Raw genomic sequence first — 15,589 nt, 5'->3', positions numbered from 1 at the left:
CTGCCCGCCCTGCCGGAGCTGGCTCTCCCAGCCCCAGATTGGGAAGTCTCCCCGCTGGAGAAGTGTGGGGCTCCCCTGAGCCTGCCCTGCCTCCTCCATCAGATCCTTTGGGAAGAAGTTTCTGGGAGACGCCTGCAGCTGTGCGTGCCCCAGACACAAAGGCTGGCCTGTGTGTAAGTCAAAGTCACTCCCGCAAACCTGAATCTCGAGCTACCTATTGGTTCTGTGAATGTTCTGTGTCTTTTATTTATTCTCGGGTGATCAGCTCTTTCCAAGACTTCAATAAATTTGTCAGTTACAGTCAATGGAAGGCCCGTGTTTTTTTGAGGCTGTGGGGGTTGGGGAGTGTTGGGTGTGGGGAACATTTTGTGAATGTTGAGAGGCAGCCCTGGAGGGGCCCTGGGTCCCCCTAGTTCGTTGCTTGGGCTGACACCTAGTATGAATTTGGGCTCTCTTTACCCCTGGATCTTGGCCATGCTCATGAGCACTGGAAGGAGGTGGGGGGAACAGCCCGTCCATTCCTGATGGAGGGGAGGGGTTGGGGGTCTCCACACCCTGTCCCTGGGAGAGGCAGGGGTTGGGATGTCCAGAGAGCATGATGGGGGTGGGGGGTGGGCCATGTTTGCCACTCACAGCTTGCAGCTGGCACCAACCCCAGGACATAGGCTGGTAGAGTGACCAGGCTCATGGTCATGGAAGTCTCTCCAGCTTGGATTCCAATCCTGGCTCTTCTAACTTGCTGTGTCACCCTGGGCTGGGGGCTCGACCCCTCTGAGCCCTGCTTCCCCGTCCCCACCCCCGCCGTAAAGAGAAGAGAGTGATGACAGTCCCCTCAGAGGGCAGAAAGAAGTTGTATGCTCCCCACCCCCACCCCCAGGTGAGTGCTCCTGTAGGGGCAGTGGTAGAAGCAGGCAGGGTTGGCCCTTCCACCTCGGCCTTTCCTCCTGCAGGATGGGAGGGCTGGGCCTCCTTCCTGAGGGTCTCTTCCTCTGAGGGTCTCCCTGGAGCAGAGTAGGGGCTGAAGGGAGGAGCCCCCTTGGAGCCTGGGCTCCCTATTTCTCAGTGGAGGGAGAGGGAAGGTGGAGGAGCCGGGGAGTGCCTTTCATGGGGACCTTTGCACTGGCCTCAGTTCCCCCAGTAAGGGTGGGGAGGCCCCTCCAGAATGTGGCCAAGGGAAGCTGCTCTGAGCTGCAGACCCCCAAGTCTCTCCAGGACCAGCCATCTTTTGGGGGGAACTGGTTGGGACCAGGTGTGTGTGTGTGTGTGTGTGTGTGTGTGTGTGTGTGTGTTTTTAATGGAGTTTTGCTCTTGTTGCCCAGGCTGGAGTGCAATGGCGTGATCTCGGCTCACCACAACCTCCGCCTCCTGGATTCAAGCGATTCTCTTGCCTTAGCCTCCCAAGTAGCTGGGATTACAGGCTCGCAGCACCATTCCCGGTTTTGTATTTTTAGTAGAGACAGGGTTTCACCATGTTGGCCAGGCTAGCCTGAACTCCAGACCTCAGGTGATCCACCCACCTTGGCCTCTGAAAGTGCTGGGATTACAGGCGTGAGCCACCGCACCTGGCCAAGGGAACAGTTGTCTTTTAAGGGACGTCCTTTTCATCGTTTTGGGATGTGTGTCAGGCACATCCTCTTCTGAGTCCCACAGCGGCCTCTCCCCTCAATCTCACAGAAGAGAAAGCTAAGGCCCGGGAAAGGGGAGGGAAGGGAGGAGAGGGGAGGGAAGAGGGAGAAGGGGAGGGGAGGAAAGAGTGGGGAGGGAGGAGAGAGGAGGGAAGAAGGGGAAGGGGAGGGAAGAAGGGGAAGGGGAGGGAAGGGGGGAAGAGGGGAGGGAAGTTTGGGAGGAAAGAGCTGGAGACTGTCCTCAGCCATGCAGGCTTGGGCAACCCTGGGGTCTGGGAGTGATGGGGCTGGGGCAAAGGAGCTCTGAGAGACATCGCAGGGAGAGGGTCTGATGTCCAGTCTGCCCTGACCCTGACCTCTGCTGACCTCTAGGTGCCCACAGACCCCAGGTCTGCAGGGCTAAACCGGGCAGGGGCTCTGGCAGGCTCCTGGATCTGTTCATTCCATAAACATTTCTAGAATTGGCTGTGCTCTGCCCAGCGACCTCTGCCTGTGGGGAGACTGAGGCCCAGAGGGGGAAAGGGCCTGTCCTGGCCTTGGTCCCCCCCACCCCCCCAACCCTGCTGTGGGGAAGGAGGGTTGCTGCCCAGGCGGTCAACGGGGTTTCTGTCGGGTCCTCCCAAGCCCCACCTGCCCCAGCACCACCCCCACTCCCTCCCTCCCTGTGGCGCATGGCTTTCGACCCCCAGGCTCTGGCAGCCACTCTGTGTCTAAGGAGGCACCGGGCACCCCTGGGAAGCGCAGAGACGCGCGGATCACCAGGGCGGTCCTGGGAAGGGAGAAGGGCCCCGACGGCCACTGGGAATGGAGGCAACACCGGAGCCGAGCGCGGAAGCAGATGGGGTTGGACGCGACGATGGCGCGTGGGGACGGCGACCAGTGCGAGCAAAGGCGCGCCGTCGGGAAAGTGCGAGGTTCGGGGCCGGCCTGCGGCGGCGGTGTCCCCAGGGCAGAGACTCCAGCCAGCGGCCCCACGGCCAGGGACGGGCGCTGGAGGGACGACCCCGAACTCTCCGGGGGCAACGGGCAGCCCGCGGGGGAAAGCGGCTCCGGGCCCAGGTCGAAGGCGGAATTCAGGGAGGGGGCGCGGCCGCCGGGGTGCAGCGCGGGCTGGCGGGGGGCAGCCCCAAGGAGGGGGCGCAAATCCCCCAGCCGCGCCCCCACCCCGCCCCGGCCTCCGGCCCCTCCCCCAGGCCGCCCGGGACCTTTTAGGCGCTGACAGGTTAATAAAGTGCCGACTGTTCCCGCGGGGACCCCGCCCGCAGCAGCCCCCGCCCGGGCCCGCTCCAGCTGGCGGCGCGTCGATAATCCCGGAGCCCGTGGCCGCCCCCGCTTTGAGTGGGGGCGGGGCTGCTCCCGACACCGCCCTGGGAGCCGCGGGGAGGGGGGCGCGGCGGGATCAGCGCGGGGAGCGGGGCCTGCGGGGGCGGCCTCCGCGATGGGAGACCCGCGGTGCCCTGGAGAGCTTGTCTGCGTGACCTCGCTGGCCTCAGGTTCCCGATCGGAACACAGCGCGCGCCGCTCCGGCCGTACCCGGTTCCGCCCCGCGCGGGCCTGGGGGGAGCCCTGTGACCTCCCCGCGCCCCAGGGACAGAAACGCGGGCTCCGACCTCCTCCGGCTCCTGCTCCGTACCCACGAGGGCGAACCCAGAATCAGACTTAGGGCCGCGGCCCCCACCTGGACCCCCGCCAGGCCGGGGGGCGCCCAGCTAGAGCTGCAGACCTCAGGCGGAGAGAGACCTTGGGCCGCGGGGCTGTCTGCGGGCTCTGGGCTGTAGCGAGGTGAGGGGAAGGAGAAGGCGACCCCTCATCCTCCCTGGGTCCGGCCCCCTTCCTTCCAGGGTGGAGACGCCTTCTCGCGGACGGTGGAAGCTTTAGCTGCGCGCCTTCGGGTTGTCAGCCCCGAATTCGGGGTTCCTGGCGCCCAGTCTCCCCGCGGAGCGGGAGGTGCGGGGGCAGGTCGAAGGCTGATGTGCCGCCCGCGGCTGGGGTCTCCCGGTCTCGGACCCTGGTGGGGCGGCGGGTGAGGCAGGGCCGGGGCCGCAGTGGGAGAGGGGTCGTCCGGGCGCGGGGAAACCCCGAGATGGGACCTGCCCGGCTCTGCTGGCGTCACTGGCAGAGGGAACCCGGAGGGCGAGGGCTCTGTGCAGCCGGGGGTGCAGGGAGCCGGGGCCGGGGTCGTGCTTCCCGGCACGCGTTTTGCCATTTTTTTTTTCCCCGCTCGTTGGGGTCCCGACCCGAGAGGCAGCGGGGGTCCCTGACCAGAGGGGACCGACCCTTGCCCAGGACCCCATCCCCCTTGCAGCGGGGGCGGGGGGTGGGGGGGACACAGGGCTCTGGGTAGCGTCCTCTTGGCGGGACGGGGGAGGGGCTTGCTAACTTTGAATCTGGCAACTGTATTATATCATCCAACTTAAATATCTGAATAATAAAATAATTTCAACCAACACATTAAAAGGGATTCTTTTCTCTTAAATATGAAATTCACACGAAGAGCTGCTTTTAGCCCAAAGGACCTTCCCGCATCAGGGGATGCCTTAGAAGTCACAGAGGCACCCCTCCCTCTCCCTAAGAGCAGGGACACCCCCTGCCCTCCCCTCCTCTCCCTCCTCACCATCTGCCGGCAGGTCCAGCCCCCTCCCCAAGGGTGGACAGGAGCGGGTGGGGGCCCAAATCCCCCGGCTTGCCTGGTCGAGTAGCAGCCCTGATAAATCAGAGGTTTTTCAGGGGAATCAGCCTGCAGCGCTAAATCCCACGGGCTGTAATGATCAATTCTTTAAGCCCATAATTGTTTAAATTACTCTGAGCAACATAAAACATTAATTTTAAGAAATTTAATAGAAAAAAGCTCTTTAAATCCACAACGAGATAAATGACACCCAGTATGGCGACCTTTTTCCATACCTTGGTGACATTGAATAATCTGAAAGTTATTTACATTTTCATTCTTCGTGGAAAATGTTGACAAGCTTTTGGCCGTGGGCGAAGTGCACGGTGGCGCCGGAGGGCCCCTCCCCCCTAATTAATGGGGGAGCAGCGACTTCATAAGCAGAATTTTCATCAGTCTGCCTGTGCGACCTCGGGTGACGGCTCCCACCCTCCTGGAGCTGATGCAACTGCCGGTCATTTTTTACCATAAAAATATTCCGTCCTGACCAGCGGAGCCCCCTCTTGGCATTCAAAAGTAGGTATGAGACGAAGATGCAGCTGTCACGTTCAGGGTGTAGGATGGAGCCCAAGGCCAAACCTAGGAGAAGACTCCGGATTCTGCAGCCCCCAGGCAGAGTCTGCCCTGCCGGTGCATGAGAGGATGCAGCGCTGTGGGGGGCGGCCCTGCCTGGGAGCCACAGGCCCCAGCTGCCACACAGCCCTCCAAACCCAATTCCACACACTTCCCCCTACACTATCCTGGGGTGCCATCTCAGGAGGGCTGGGGTCCCCAGGTCACATCGTCGGGGCTGGGTGGGTCCAGGAGCTGGGGAGCCATGGTGGGACGCCCTGGGCAGAAAAGGCCCCAGAGCACTGGCTCGGGAGAACTGGCCCCCCCATCTTTCTTATCCATGCTACTCACCGGCCACACTGTGTGACCGTGGACGAGCCGCTCAGCCTCTCTGAGTCTGTGAAGAGCAAGTACAATCTCCTTCCCAGGGTTACCGTGGGGCTCGCCGAGGCAAAGCCTGGGATGGGTGGGTGAAGGGCACACCCACTGCGACCTGCACACCCACATCTGCTCATCCACACACTCATCACTCTCCAAGAGGTCACACACCCACTGCACAGTACACACACAAACATCCCCCACGCTCTCCCAGAGCATAGGTGCGGGAGGTTGTGGCTGGACTGGAACGAGACCGTGGTGATGGTTGCACAGGGCTCACTTTAAAGTGGTTCATTTTACGTGATGTGAACTTTACCTCAATTAAAATTAAAATTACTCCCTCCCAGGCCGCCCTGGAGGATGAGCCTGCCTCCCAGTGGGAGAGGCAGACGGGAAGTCTTGTGGTTAGCCTGGTGCGGGCCACATCCCACCTGGCTCCAAAAGCTGACATCTCTGGGAGCCGCTCCCCGCCTCACCCCTCCGAAAAGTCTTGGCCCAGGGCAGCAGGACTGAGCCTCGCTAGCCTCTCCGGCACAGGTCAACCACGTGGGTTTGGCCTGTGCACAGGGCTGAGCCGTGGGCAGCAGCGTGTCTGTGCCCAGCACCTGATCACGGCCGGCCTGTGTCAGACAGGATGTCCTTACCCACCTCCCGCAGCCCCTGGGCTTCCCCGGAAGGCTTGTGTCTCCACAGGTTTGCCTTGACTTGGGAGAGCCCAGCCAGGTGGGCAGGGAACTGGGGTCCTTGGGGCCCAGCAGGGATGTGCTTCTCCAGTGCCCCCAAACCCACTGACTGCCTGTGCCTGGTGGTCATTTATAGAGTGGCTCTGTCCTGTCCTCAGCCAAAAGCTCTGCAAGAGCTTGGTCCTCAGGCTGGCCCGCCCTGACTGCCGGCTTTGTCAGACCTTCAGAGAGGTCAGAAGTTGAGACCTGTGATGTTCTAGGGGTGACACCATGACTCACGCCACCCTCCCCATTTTCTTCCTCTGCTTGGGGAACAACGCTGGCTGCAGATATGGTGGGTGGCTGAGCGTTAGGGATGGCCACACTTGAAGGCTCAGCTAGGTCTCCCAGAGGAGAGGGGTGGCAGGACCAGCCAGACGCCACCGGCTCTGAGCCCGAGAGGGCTAACCCTGGGATGAGGCAGGGGGAGGGGGAGGACGGCAGAAAGGGCGGTGGGTCATCCAGGAGCCCCACCTCAGGCGGTTCCTTACAGCACTTACTCCCCTGGGTCTGTCCCTGGGAGACGGCCACCCCACTCCCCGTTCAGCACCCTAGAGGGGTGTGGCCAGAGGGCCCTTGAAGTCACCTCTTCAGGGCAAAGGCCCTGGAGCCAGGCCCCTCCTGGGGGCTGCCTGGGGATCTAGGGCCCTGAGACTCCTAGGCCTGACGAAAGCTCCTTTTTGGCTGTGGCAGCGAGGCCCGTCGTGGTTTGTGCCCAAGACACCCAACGCGTCCTGCGGGGCAGACAGCAGCTGACACCAGGGAGCTCCGGGCCTCTCCTAGGGTGGGGCTCGCTCCTCTTCCTGGCGAACACTTTGTTCAGAGCTCAGTAATCCCCGGAATGACAAGGTTTAAAATTTAATTAGCAGGCTCCTCTTATGCAAATTCTCCTCATTAAACTAAGTGTCCCATTAGTCAAAATGAAACTTGATGGTGATGGGATTGGGATCGTGCTGGAGATGGATAAGGCAGCCGGGAATTTTATGGGCGGGCGGGCGCCTTTCCTGCCGCCCAGGCTGGCGTCAGAACACGGGCAGGCGGGGTCCCCCTAGTCCTTCAGGTGACACGGCCTCAGAACCGAGGGAGGGCTGGGCTGGCTGTGGCAAGGCTCTCGGGGGGCTGAGACATTCAGGCCTGGGACCTCTGCAGCAACGGTGTGTGGAGAGGCCACCGCCTGCAGAGATGATGTCGCCAGTGGGCACACCGAGCCCTGACCCCACCAGGCATTTGAAAGGCAGCATGGCTGGCAGGGGCTGCCTCCTTCCCCACCGGGGCTCGGGACAGAGAGACCCGGGTGGCCGCTGGGTTCCTCCAGTCCCATCTCCCAGGGTCCTGGCTGGCCTTGCTCAGTGTGTATAAACTCACGCGCATGGCTGATTTTTTGTTACGAAGATAACATATGCTTATTGTGGAGAATTTGGAAAACAGAACCCCGACACGGCCACGCAGGTCCTCTATCCAGACCCCATTTGCTGATGCTCCTTCCAGGCTTTTCCTACGTGGTGTACACGCATATTTTGCCCAGGGTGGGTTTATCTTTTTAATTAAAAAATAATTTTTTATTTTATTTTGAGACGGAGTCTGGCTCTGCCCCCCTTGCTGGAGTGCAGTGGCGGGATCTCGGCTCACTGCAACCTCTGCCGCCTGGGTTCAAGCGATTCTCCTGCCCTACCAAGGCCTCCCGAGTAGCTGAGACTTACACCCGCCAGCCTTCCAAAGTGCTGGGATTACAGGTGTGAGCCACCGAACCCGGCCCAAAATTTTATTTTTATTTGCTTATTCTGAGACAAGGTTTCACTCAGTTGCCCAGGCTGGGGTGCAGTGGTGCCATCATAGCTCACTGCAGCCTCCAACTCCTGGACTCAAGTGAAACTCCTGTCTCAGCCTCCTGAGTCACTGGGACTTCAGCAACCACAGCTGGAACCACATCCGGCTTTTTTTTTTTTTTTTTGGGTGGGGGTAGAGACGGGGTCTTCCTTTGGTGCCCTGGCTGGTGTCCAACTCCTGGCTTCAAGCAATCCTCCCACTTTAGTCTCTCAAAGTGTTGAGATTACAGGCAGGAAACACCACGCCCCGCCCCCACCTCCCCTGCCCCCAGGGTTGGGTTTCTAGGAGATGTATTGCTTTGTTTTGAGACAGGGTCCTTTGTCACCCAGGCTTAAGTGCAGTGGCACGATCTGGGCTCACTGCAGCCTCCACTTCCCAGCCTCAAGCCACCCTCCCAGTTCAGCCCCTCCTTCCCTCCAGTAGCTGCAACCACAGGCACACGACATCACACCCAGCTCATGTTTTAAACGTTTTGGAGAGACAGGGACTCATTATGTTGCCCAGGCCAATCTTGAACTTCTGGCCTCAAGCGATCCTCCTGCCTCAGCCTCCAAAAGTGCTGGGATTCCAGGCGTGAGCCACTGGGCCCGTCCAAGATGTACGGCCTTGAAACCTACCTCTTGGCTTGATTGTCACACTATGACCATTTCCCGGGCCATCGGTGACCCTCCAGAGATGGGGTGGCAGAGCCTTCTGAGGTCAGGCTGGCCCTTTAGGCCTCTCTCATTGTTTCTACTGGACAGTCATGGTCCACGTCCAAGCTGGGCGGAGCAGGGGCAGCTCGTCAGGCCAACAGGGCCATGTTGGCAGCACCTGAGCTCACGAGTCCCCCACCAGCACACACAGACCCAGACACACACAGCCTAGAGTCTGGACGGACGAGTCCCCACCAGCACACACAGACCCAGACACACACAGCCCAGAGTCTGGACGGACGAGTCCCCACCAGCACACACAGACCCAGACACACACAGCCCAGAGTCTGGACGGACGAGTCCCCCACCAGCACACACAGACCCAGACACACACAGCCTAGAGTCTGGACGGACGAGTCCCCACCAGCACACACAGACCCAGACACACACAGCCTAGAGTCTGGACGGCCCAGGACTCACCCCAGGGAATCAGCATCTCCCCTCCCCAGGGGCACCTCCCTGACCAAAAGAGCAACCCCTCGGGGAGGACTCTTCACATTGCAGCCTTCTTCTTCATTTCTAGAATGTTCCCGTGCCCAGGCCTCTCCCCCTCCCCATCTGTAATCCCCCCTGTCACTGAGGGGGCCTCTGAGCATGTGGGGACCCTGTTCACGGTTGCCACTGTGGCTCTACCCGGCCCCCGCTCTCCCTCCATCCCTGTCCTGGTTGGGTGACTTTGAGTTTCTCACGCTGTAGTGAAGGGGCCGTCGTTCTCAGCGCATCCTGCGTGCTTTGCCAGAATCTTTAAAATTTTGTGTTTTGGAGTTGACCCTGCCTGTGCGTTTAGAAGCACTTGAGGGGCCAGAAACAAATCGCGTGGCGGCGGGGACCCTCCCCCAAGAGCCCCAGGTTTGAGACCTGGTACCCGGGGTTCCTACAGCTCCCAGGTGCCAAGAACCCCAGGTTTGAGGCCCGGTACCCAGGGTTCCTACAGCTCCTAGGTGGCAATGAGGGTGGGCTGGACGCTGGACAGCGCGACGGGCATGGACTTCTCGGGTGCAACGATGACACGGTTGATGGAGGAAGGAGCCTTCTTGTCACTGAAATGAACGGTTAGTTGGAATGCAGTGTTCTGAATTTTAGCCAAAGCTGTTTTGATTTTATCATTACCGAAGGCCACAGGCCCGGGGATGTTCACCTGCCTTCTGATTTTCACATATTGAAATTATAATAAAGACAGCTGAGGTCAGCTTGGAGGACCTGAGAAAAGTTTCCCTCTGAAACACTGTCCCCACCCCCATTTCCGGGAGAGTCGAGTGGGCCTGGAGCCCTCATGATTTATGGATGCACCGCAGAGCAGCTGACCGGCTTCCATCAGCACCAGAACTCTCTGAAGCCCCATTCTCTCACCTGCAGTGTGGGGTCGGGAATACATTTATCTCGTGGGCCTGTCCTTAGGGTTAAGGGAACAAATGCTGTTCCCAGCCTAGGGATTGACCTTGAACGAGGCAGCAGGGTCCCTTCCAGTGTCAGAGGTCAGGAAGGAGTTGAGCTGCAGTGGCAGCGGTGACCGAGGAAGGCTCCTCTGAGAGGCCGTGCTCCCACAAGGTCTGAGGCATCCCCACCTGGGAAGGGCATCCCAGCGAGGGCTGATGTGGGAAGAGCTCAGGTCCAAAGAGGCTGAGCCAGGGCTGGGTGGGGGCCCTTGGGTTGCCCAGAGGGCTGCCTGCCTCCCTCAGGGGGCTCAGTCCAGGGCAGCAATATGATTAGGGACCAGCCGATGTCCCTGGCGGAGGCGGTGGTGGTCGGGGCCTGGGGTTAGGTGCGGAGGTAGAGATGTGGGAGGATGTGGTCACGAGCTTTTGAAGGCTTTGGGGGGCAATGAGAGAAAGTGAGGGTCTCTCTCGGGGAGGGAGCAACTGAAGGAAGCCCCTTTTACCCATCGTGGGATGGGGGACTGGGAGGGGGGTGTGGCGTGAAGAGGTGCCCCGGGAGGGGGGTGTGGCGTGAAGAGGTGCCCCGGGAGGGGGTGTGGCGTGAAGAGGTGCCCCGGGAGGGGGGTGTGGCGTGAAGAGGTGCCCCGGGAGGGGGGTGTGGCGTGAAGAGGTGCCCCGGGAGGGGGGTGTGGCGTGAAGAGGTGCCCCGGGAGGGGGGTGTGGCGTGAAGAGGTGCCCCGGGAGGGGGGTGTGGCGTGAAGAGGTGCCCCGGGAGGGGGGTGTGGTGTGAAGAGGTGCCCTGGGAGGGGGGAGGAGGGGTGGGGAGGAGGGTTGGGCAAAAGGCAAGTCCCAGAGAAGGAGGAGAACCACGTTGTGTGTCCCAGCAACCCAGAGAGGAAGCTTGGAAAGGCTGAGGCCTAAAACCGTTTCCCGCAGTAACGGCTGGAACAGCGGCAGCTGCTGTCCATTGTTGCTACCAATCCTATTCACAGCGCCAGCGCCACCGCCACCACCGTGCAGTGCCAGAGCCCACTTGTCCTCCTGCCGTGCAGAGCTCACCTCCAGGCTCTGGGGCCCTTGCTCCGTCCCCTCCACCCCAGGAGCCACCCTGGGTGGCGCCTCTGCCACTGGCCCCGTTCCCCCTCCTACCCTGAGGCAGGTGTGTGGCTGCCCTGTGGCACCCTCGGGCAGCAGGCCAGGGAGGGCACCCAGTGGGCCTGAGGAGCTGGCTCTGGAGGTGGGGCTCAGTCACCTGCGGGGCAGGTGCCGCCTGGGTGGCCCAGGGACGTGGCCGGCCACTGCGAAGAAGGAAGGCCCCTGGTGGCCGCCTGGACCATCCAACCCCACGCCCATCCCTGCCGCCTGCGCGCCCATGCCTGCATCTGGCCATCCATCTGTCCCTTTGTGTGCAGGCCCCGGGCAGGCGGGCACTACACGAGGATCTAGAAGGGTCGGACCCCCAAGGCCTGCCCAGACCCGCCCCCTGTCACTGTTCCTTAACAAACCCTTTGAGGAATTTTTAAACGGAACTGTCGCCTTTGACTCCCGCAGTCATGGGGCGGCAACAGGAGGTGTTAATGGGCCCAGGGTCGACGGGGACAGCTGTGAGGGATTGGGGAGCTGAGACAGCCGGCGAGACCCTGCCACCCCTTCCTCCTGTTCCCGGGGATACCTCAGCTGCCCCCAGAACACTGGGGCACTCGGCTTGTCCTCCACTGAGCTCCCACCGAGCTGACATCTAGCGTCAGGAGTGCCGAGTGCCGTGCAGGGGTAAGGAGGGGCCGGGAGATGACCAGGGTGGGGGGGTCAGGCTTTCCAGATGGGGGAGATGTTGACAGAGGTCAGGGCTCAGGCAGCAGCAGCTCGAGTGGGGAGGTGGCGTTAGGAGATGGCCAGGCCTCGCACAGGCTGTTACTTCTCACAGGCTGTGACTCTGCATCTGGCCTGGGGGTTGGGGCCACATGGTCCCCCCTAAAACAACTCCTCATTGTTTCATTTGGAGTAGGCATAATTTAACTCAACAAAACGGAGAACTGGTTCTAGGAATGTCGATGCATTTGGGGTAAAGGAACCTGCCTGTTTGCTCTCTTCTGTTTTTGTCTTGATTAAAGTAACTTGGCCCGTTAGTCAGAAGTTAGCTGCGATTCCAAAAGGAAATGGTTAATTCATTGACTTAAGCTGTTAGGTCAATCCATGATCAACTTTGTAAACTAGATCAAAAATATAAGAGGGCTGAAGAGTCTTTATGTTTGCAAGTTTAATGTGTTTTTAAGATATGAAAGAATGGTCCATGTTCATGAGGCGTTTGCTTTATGTCCAACAACTGAAGCGATTAAAAGGGAAGCCAAATTTTTTTTTTTTTTTTTTTTTTTTTTTTGAGACGGAGTCTCGCTCTGTCGCCAGGCTGGAGTGCAGTGGTGCAATCTCGGCTCACTGCAACCTCCGCCTCCTGGGTTCAAGCAATTCCCCTGCCTCAGCCTCCCAAGTAGCTGTGACTACAGGTACCTGCCACCATGCCTGGCTAATTTTTGTATTTTTAGTAGAGACGGGGTTTCACCATATTGGCCAGGATGGTCTCGATCTCCTGACCTTGTGATCCGCCCGCTTCGGCCTCCCAAAGTGGGGAGATGACAGGTGTGAGCCACCACACCCAGCCAGGAAACCAAATTTTAAGTTTAAATGTTGAAGGAAGTTTAATTGAGTAGTGAAAGTTCCTTCACATTGTTCTTAAAATTTACTAAGATTCCTAATGGAATCATATTTGTAAACTGAACATAAAAGCTTAATGAACAACTAGAGTTTTAAATTAATTGAATATTTCAAAAACCAAAATAACTATGCTGAATAATCTTTTCTATGCAAAAACAAAAACAAAAACAAAAGCATTCAAGAGCATGGAATACTGATATTTAACAAATTACATTTTTCTTTCTTTTTTTTTTTATTTTTGAGATAGAGCTTCGCTCTTGTTGCCCAGGCTGGAGTGCAGTGGTGCAATCTCGGCTCACTACAACCTCTGCCTCCCGGGTTCAAGTGATTCTCCTGCCTCAGCCTCCCGAGTAGATGGGATTACAGGTGCCCGCCACCATGCGCAGCTAATTTTTATATTTTTAGTAGAGATGTTTCATCATGTTGGCCAGGCTGGCCTCGAACTCCTGACCTCAGCTGATCCACCTGTCTTAGCCTCCCAAAGTGCTGGGATTACAGACGTGACCCACCCCATGCCCGGCCAACAAAGTAAATTTTTCTCACGCAACTTCACACTTGGGCTATTGGGTGCTCTGAGTGTTCTGTGGGTGTGAGATGACAGGCCCCCCATTCCTGCCCCCAACTTCCTGTTAGGGGTTGAACTGTGTCCCTCAAAAAAATATGCCCACGTCCTAACCCCCGTCCCAGTGAATATGGCCTTATCTGGAAATATGGTCTTTGTTGATGAGAGCAAGTTGAGATGAGGCCATGCTGGAGTAGGGGGCCCCGATCCAATGCGGATACTTCTCAGACTGTCCTTGCCCCGGATCCAGGCATGTCCTCTTCTTAGAGGGGGATTTGGACCAAAGGAACATGGGAGGCGTGCCAGAAGGCCAAGTGATGGCAGAGGCAGGTGTGGCGGAAGCCAACGGGCAAACGCCAGCAACCACCAGGAGCCGGGAGACAGGCGTGGGACGGGACGATTCTCCCCCAGCCCTTGGAGGCAGCCACCCCAGCAGGCCACCTTGATTTCAGACTGCAGCCCGCAGACTCCAGCAGGATGCCTTTCCGTTGTATAAACTGCCAAGCTGGCGGCACTTTATGATAGCAGCCCCAGGACACTAATGCGTCTCTGAGGGGTGTACTTTCGGCTCCCCCTCCCCGGGCCGGTCCCTGGCCAGTGCTGACTGGTCCCGGGAGGTCTGGCCAGGCCCATGGGCATGGTGCACTAGGGTCCCTGCTTGGGGCTGGGCACACAGGAGAGCAGGGCCCGGTGTGGCCCTGAACAAATCAGCCTGGGTGCAGGCTCCAGCCCAGGGCACCTGCTGGGGCCTCACCTCTCCAGGGCCTGGGGCTGCTGTCCAGCCTTGGCAGCAATGACCAGCCTTGGCAGCTCTGTCCAGCCTTGGCAGCAATGACCCCTGCCCCGCCACCAGCTGGGGCCCTTCCTTCTCACCCTTCACCCCGGGCAGGCATCTGCAGCCCCCGCCCACCACCCCTCGGTGCCCTGACTCTCCCAGCAGCTTTTCATGGGCTGCGGGTGGTTGGGGGGGCAGGGAGGGGTGCCCGGCCAGTGCCTTGGCCACTCCCTAAGGGCCCCCAAGACCCTACCCTGACCTCCTAAATCCGCCAATATTAGAAAGGATTTGTGTCCTCGATAAATAATGCAAAGTTAAATTACATCCGCTGAGGCTTAAAATTTCATATTCCTATTTCTCATCTCCATAAAGAAATTCCACTCGCGGGCCTCACCGGTTGGCCTCCGCCAGCTGCCGCGGATACTCCTAATGAAATTGCTCCTCTGGGTGGGGCGGCCCGAGGTGCGTGCAGGGCGGCCGCCCGCAGGGGAAAAGGTAAAAGGCCAGAGTTCAAATTATTTATCTCCCTAATAACTTAATAGATTACATGCATGATGTCAGAGGCTGGCAGGCAGGCAGGCCTCCAGCCAGTCGGGGTGGGTGATCTATGAGGAGGCGGGAAGGGGGACCCCACCCCAAGGGTACAGCTAGGGCGTGCCTGCAGAGTTGGGGACCCCTATGTACACGTCCAGGAGAGGTGGGTCCTGTGAGCTCTGCCCCTACAGTGTCCTTCATAAAACCCCGCATCCTGGGGGTTGTGGCTCCTCCTGCCCCGGATGAGGCGGGGCTGGCTTCTGCAGACTTTCTAATGCTTTCCTGGGACTGGGATCCAATAGGTGCTCAGAAAATGTAGGATGAACCACGTCACTAGCCCAGGGCTGTGCAGGCCGCAGGGAGAAAGGAGCCCCTGGGCCTGCCTCAAGGGTCCTGAGGTCCAACAGAATGAGCTGGAGTCCAAGGCAGAATCAGGAGAGGCCCCGAGGATGAGGGTGGGTCTAGTGCAGGAGAGGGAGGAGGTGGCCTCTGCAGGGAAGTAGCCCCAGGAAGGAGGACAAGCCAGGAGACCAAGGCCCAGAGAGGAGCAAGCCTGCCTGCCTTCCTTCTTTCCTTCCTTCCTTCATTCCTTCCTTCCTTTCTTACTTCCCTCCCTCCCTCCTTCCTTCCCTCCTTCCTTCCTTCCTTCCTTCCTTCCTTCCTTCCCTCCTTCCTTCCTTTCTTCCCTCCTTCCTTCCTTCCTTCCTTCCTTCCCTCCTTCCCTCCTTTGCTCCTTTCCTTCCTTCCTTTCCTTCCTCCCCAAGCAAATAAATACTTTTGTTAACATGGTAAAGTTTTTTTTGTTTTTTTTTGTTTTTGTTTTTTTTGAGACGGAATCTTGCTCTATTGCCCAGGTTGGAGTGCAGTGGCACAATCTCGGCTCACTGCAAGCTCCGCCTCCCAGGTTCATGCCATTCTCCTGCCTCAGCCTCCCGAATAGCTGGGACTACAGGTGCCCGTCACCACGCCCGGCTAATTTTTTGTATTTTTAGTAGAGATGGGGTTTCACCGTGTTAGCCGGGATGGTCTTGATCTCCTGACCTCGTGATCTGCCCTCCTTGGCCTCCCGCAGTGCTGGGAATACAGGCGTGAGCCACCACGCCCGGCCAAAAACATGGTAGGGTTTTGACCTCAGATATTTACCTGGTCTGTTGCTCATATGAACT

The sequence above is a fragment of the Pongo pygmaeus genome, chromosome 13 (genome assembly GCF_028885625.2).
Source record: "Pongo pygmaeus isolate AG05252 chromosome 13, NHGRI_mPonPyg2-v2.0_pri, whole genome shotgun sequence".
Lineage (NCBI taxonomy): Eukaryota > Metazoa > Chordata > Mammalia > Primates > Hominidae > Pongo > Pongo pygmaeus.
The sequence above is the reverse complement of the archived record's forward strand: the minus strand, read 5'-3'. Positions refer to the sequence as shown.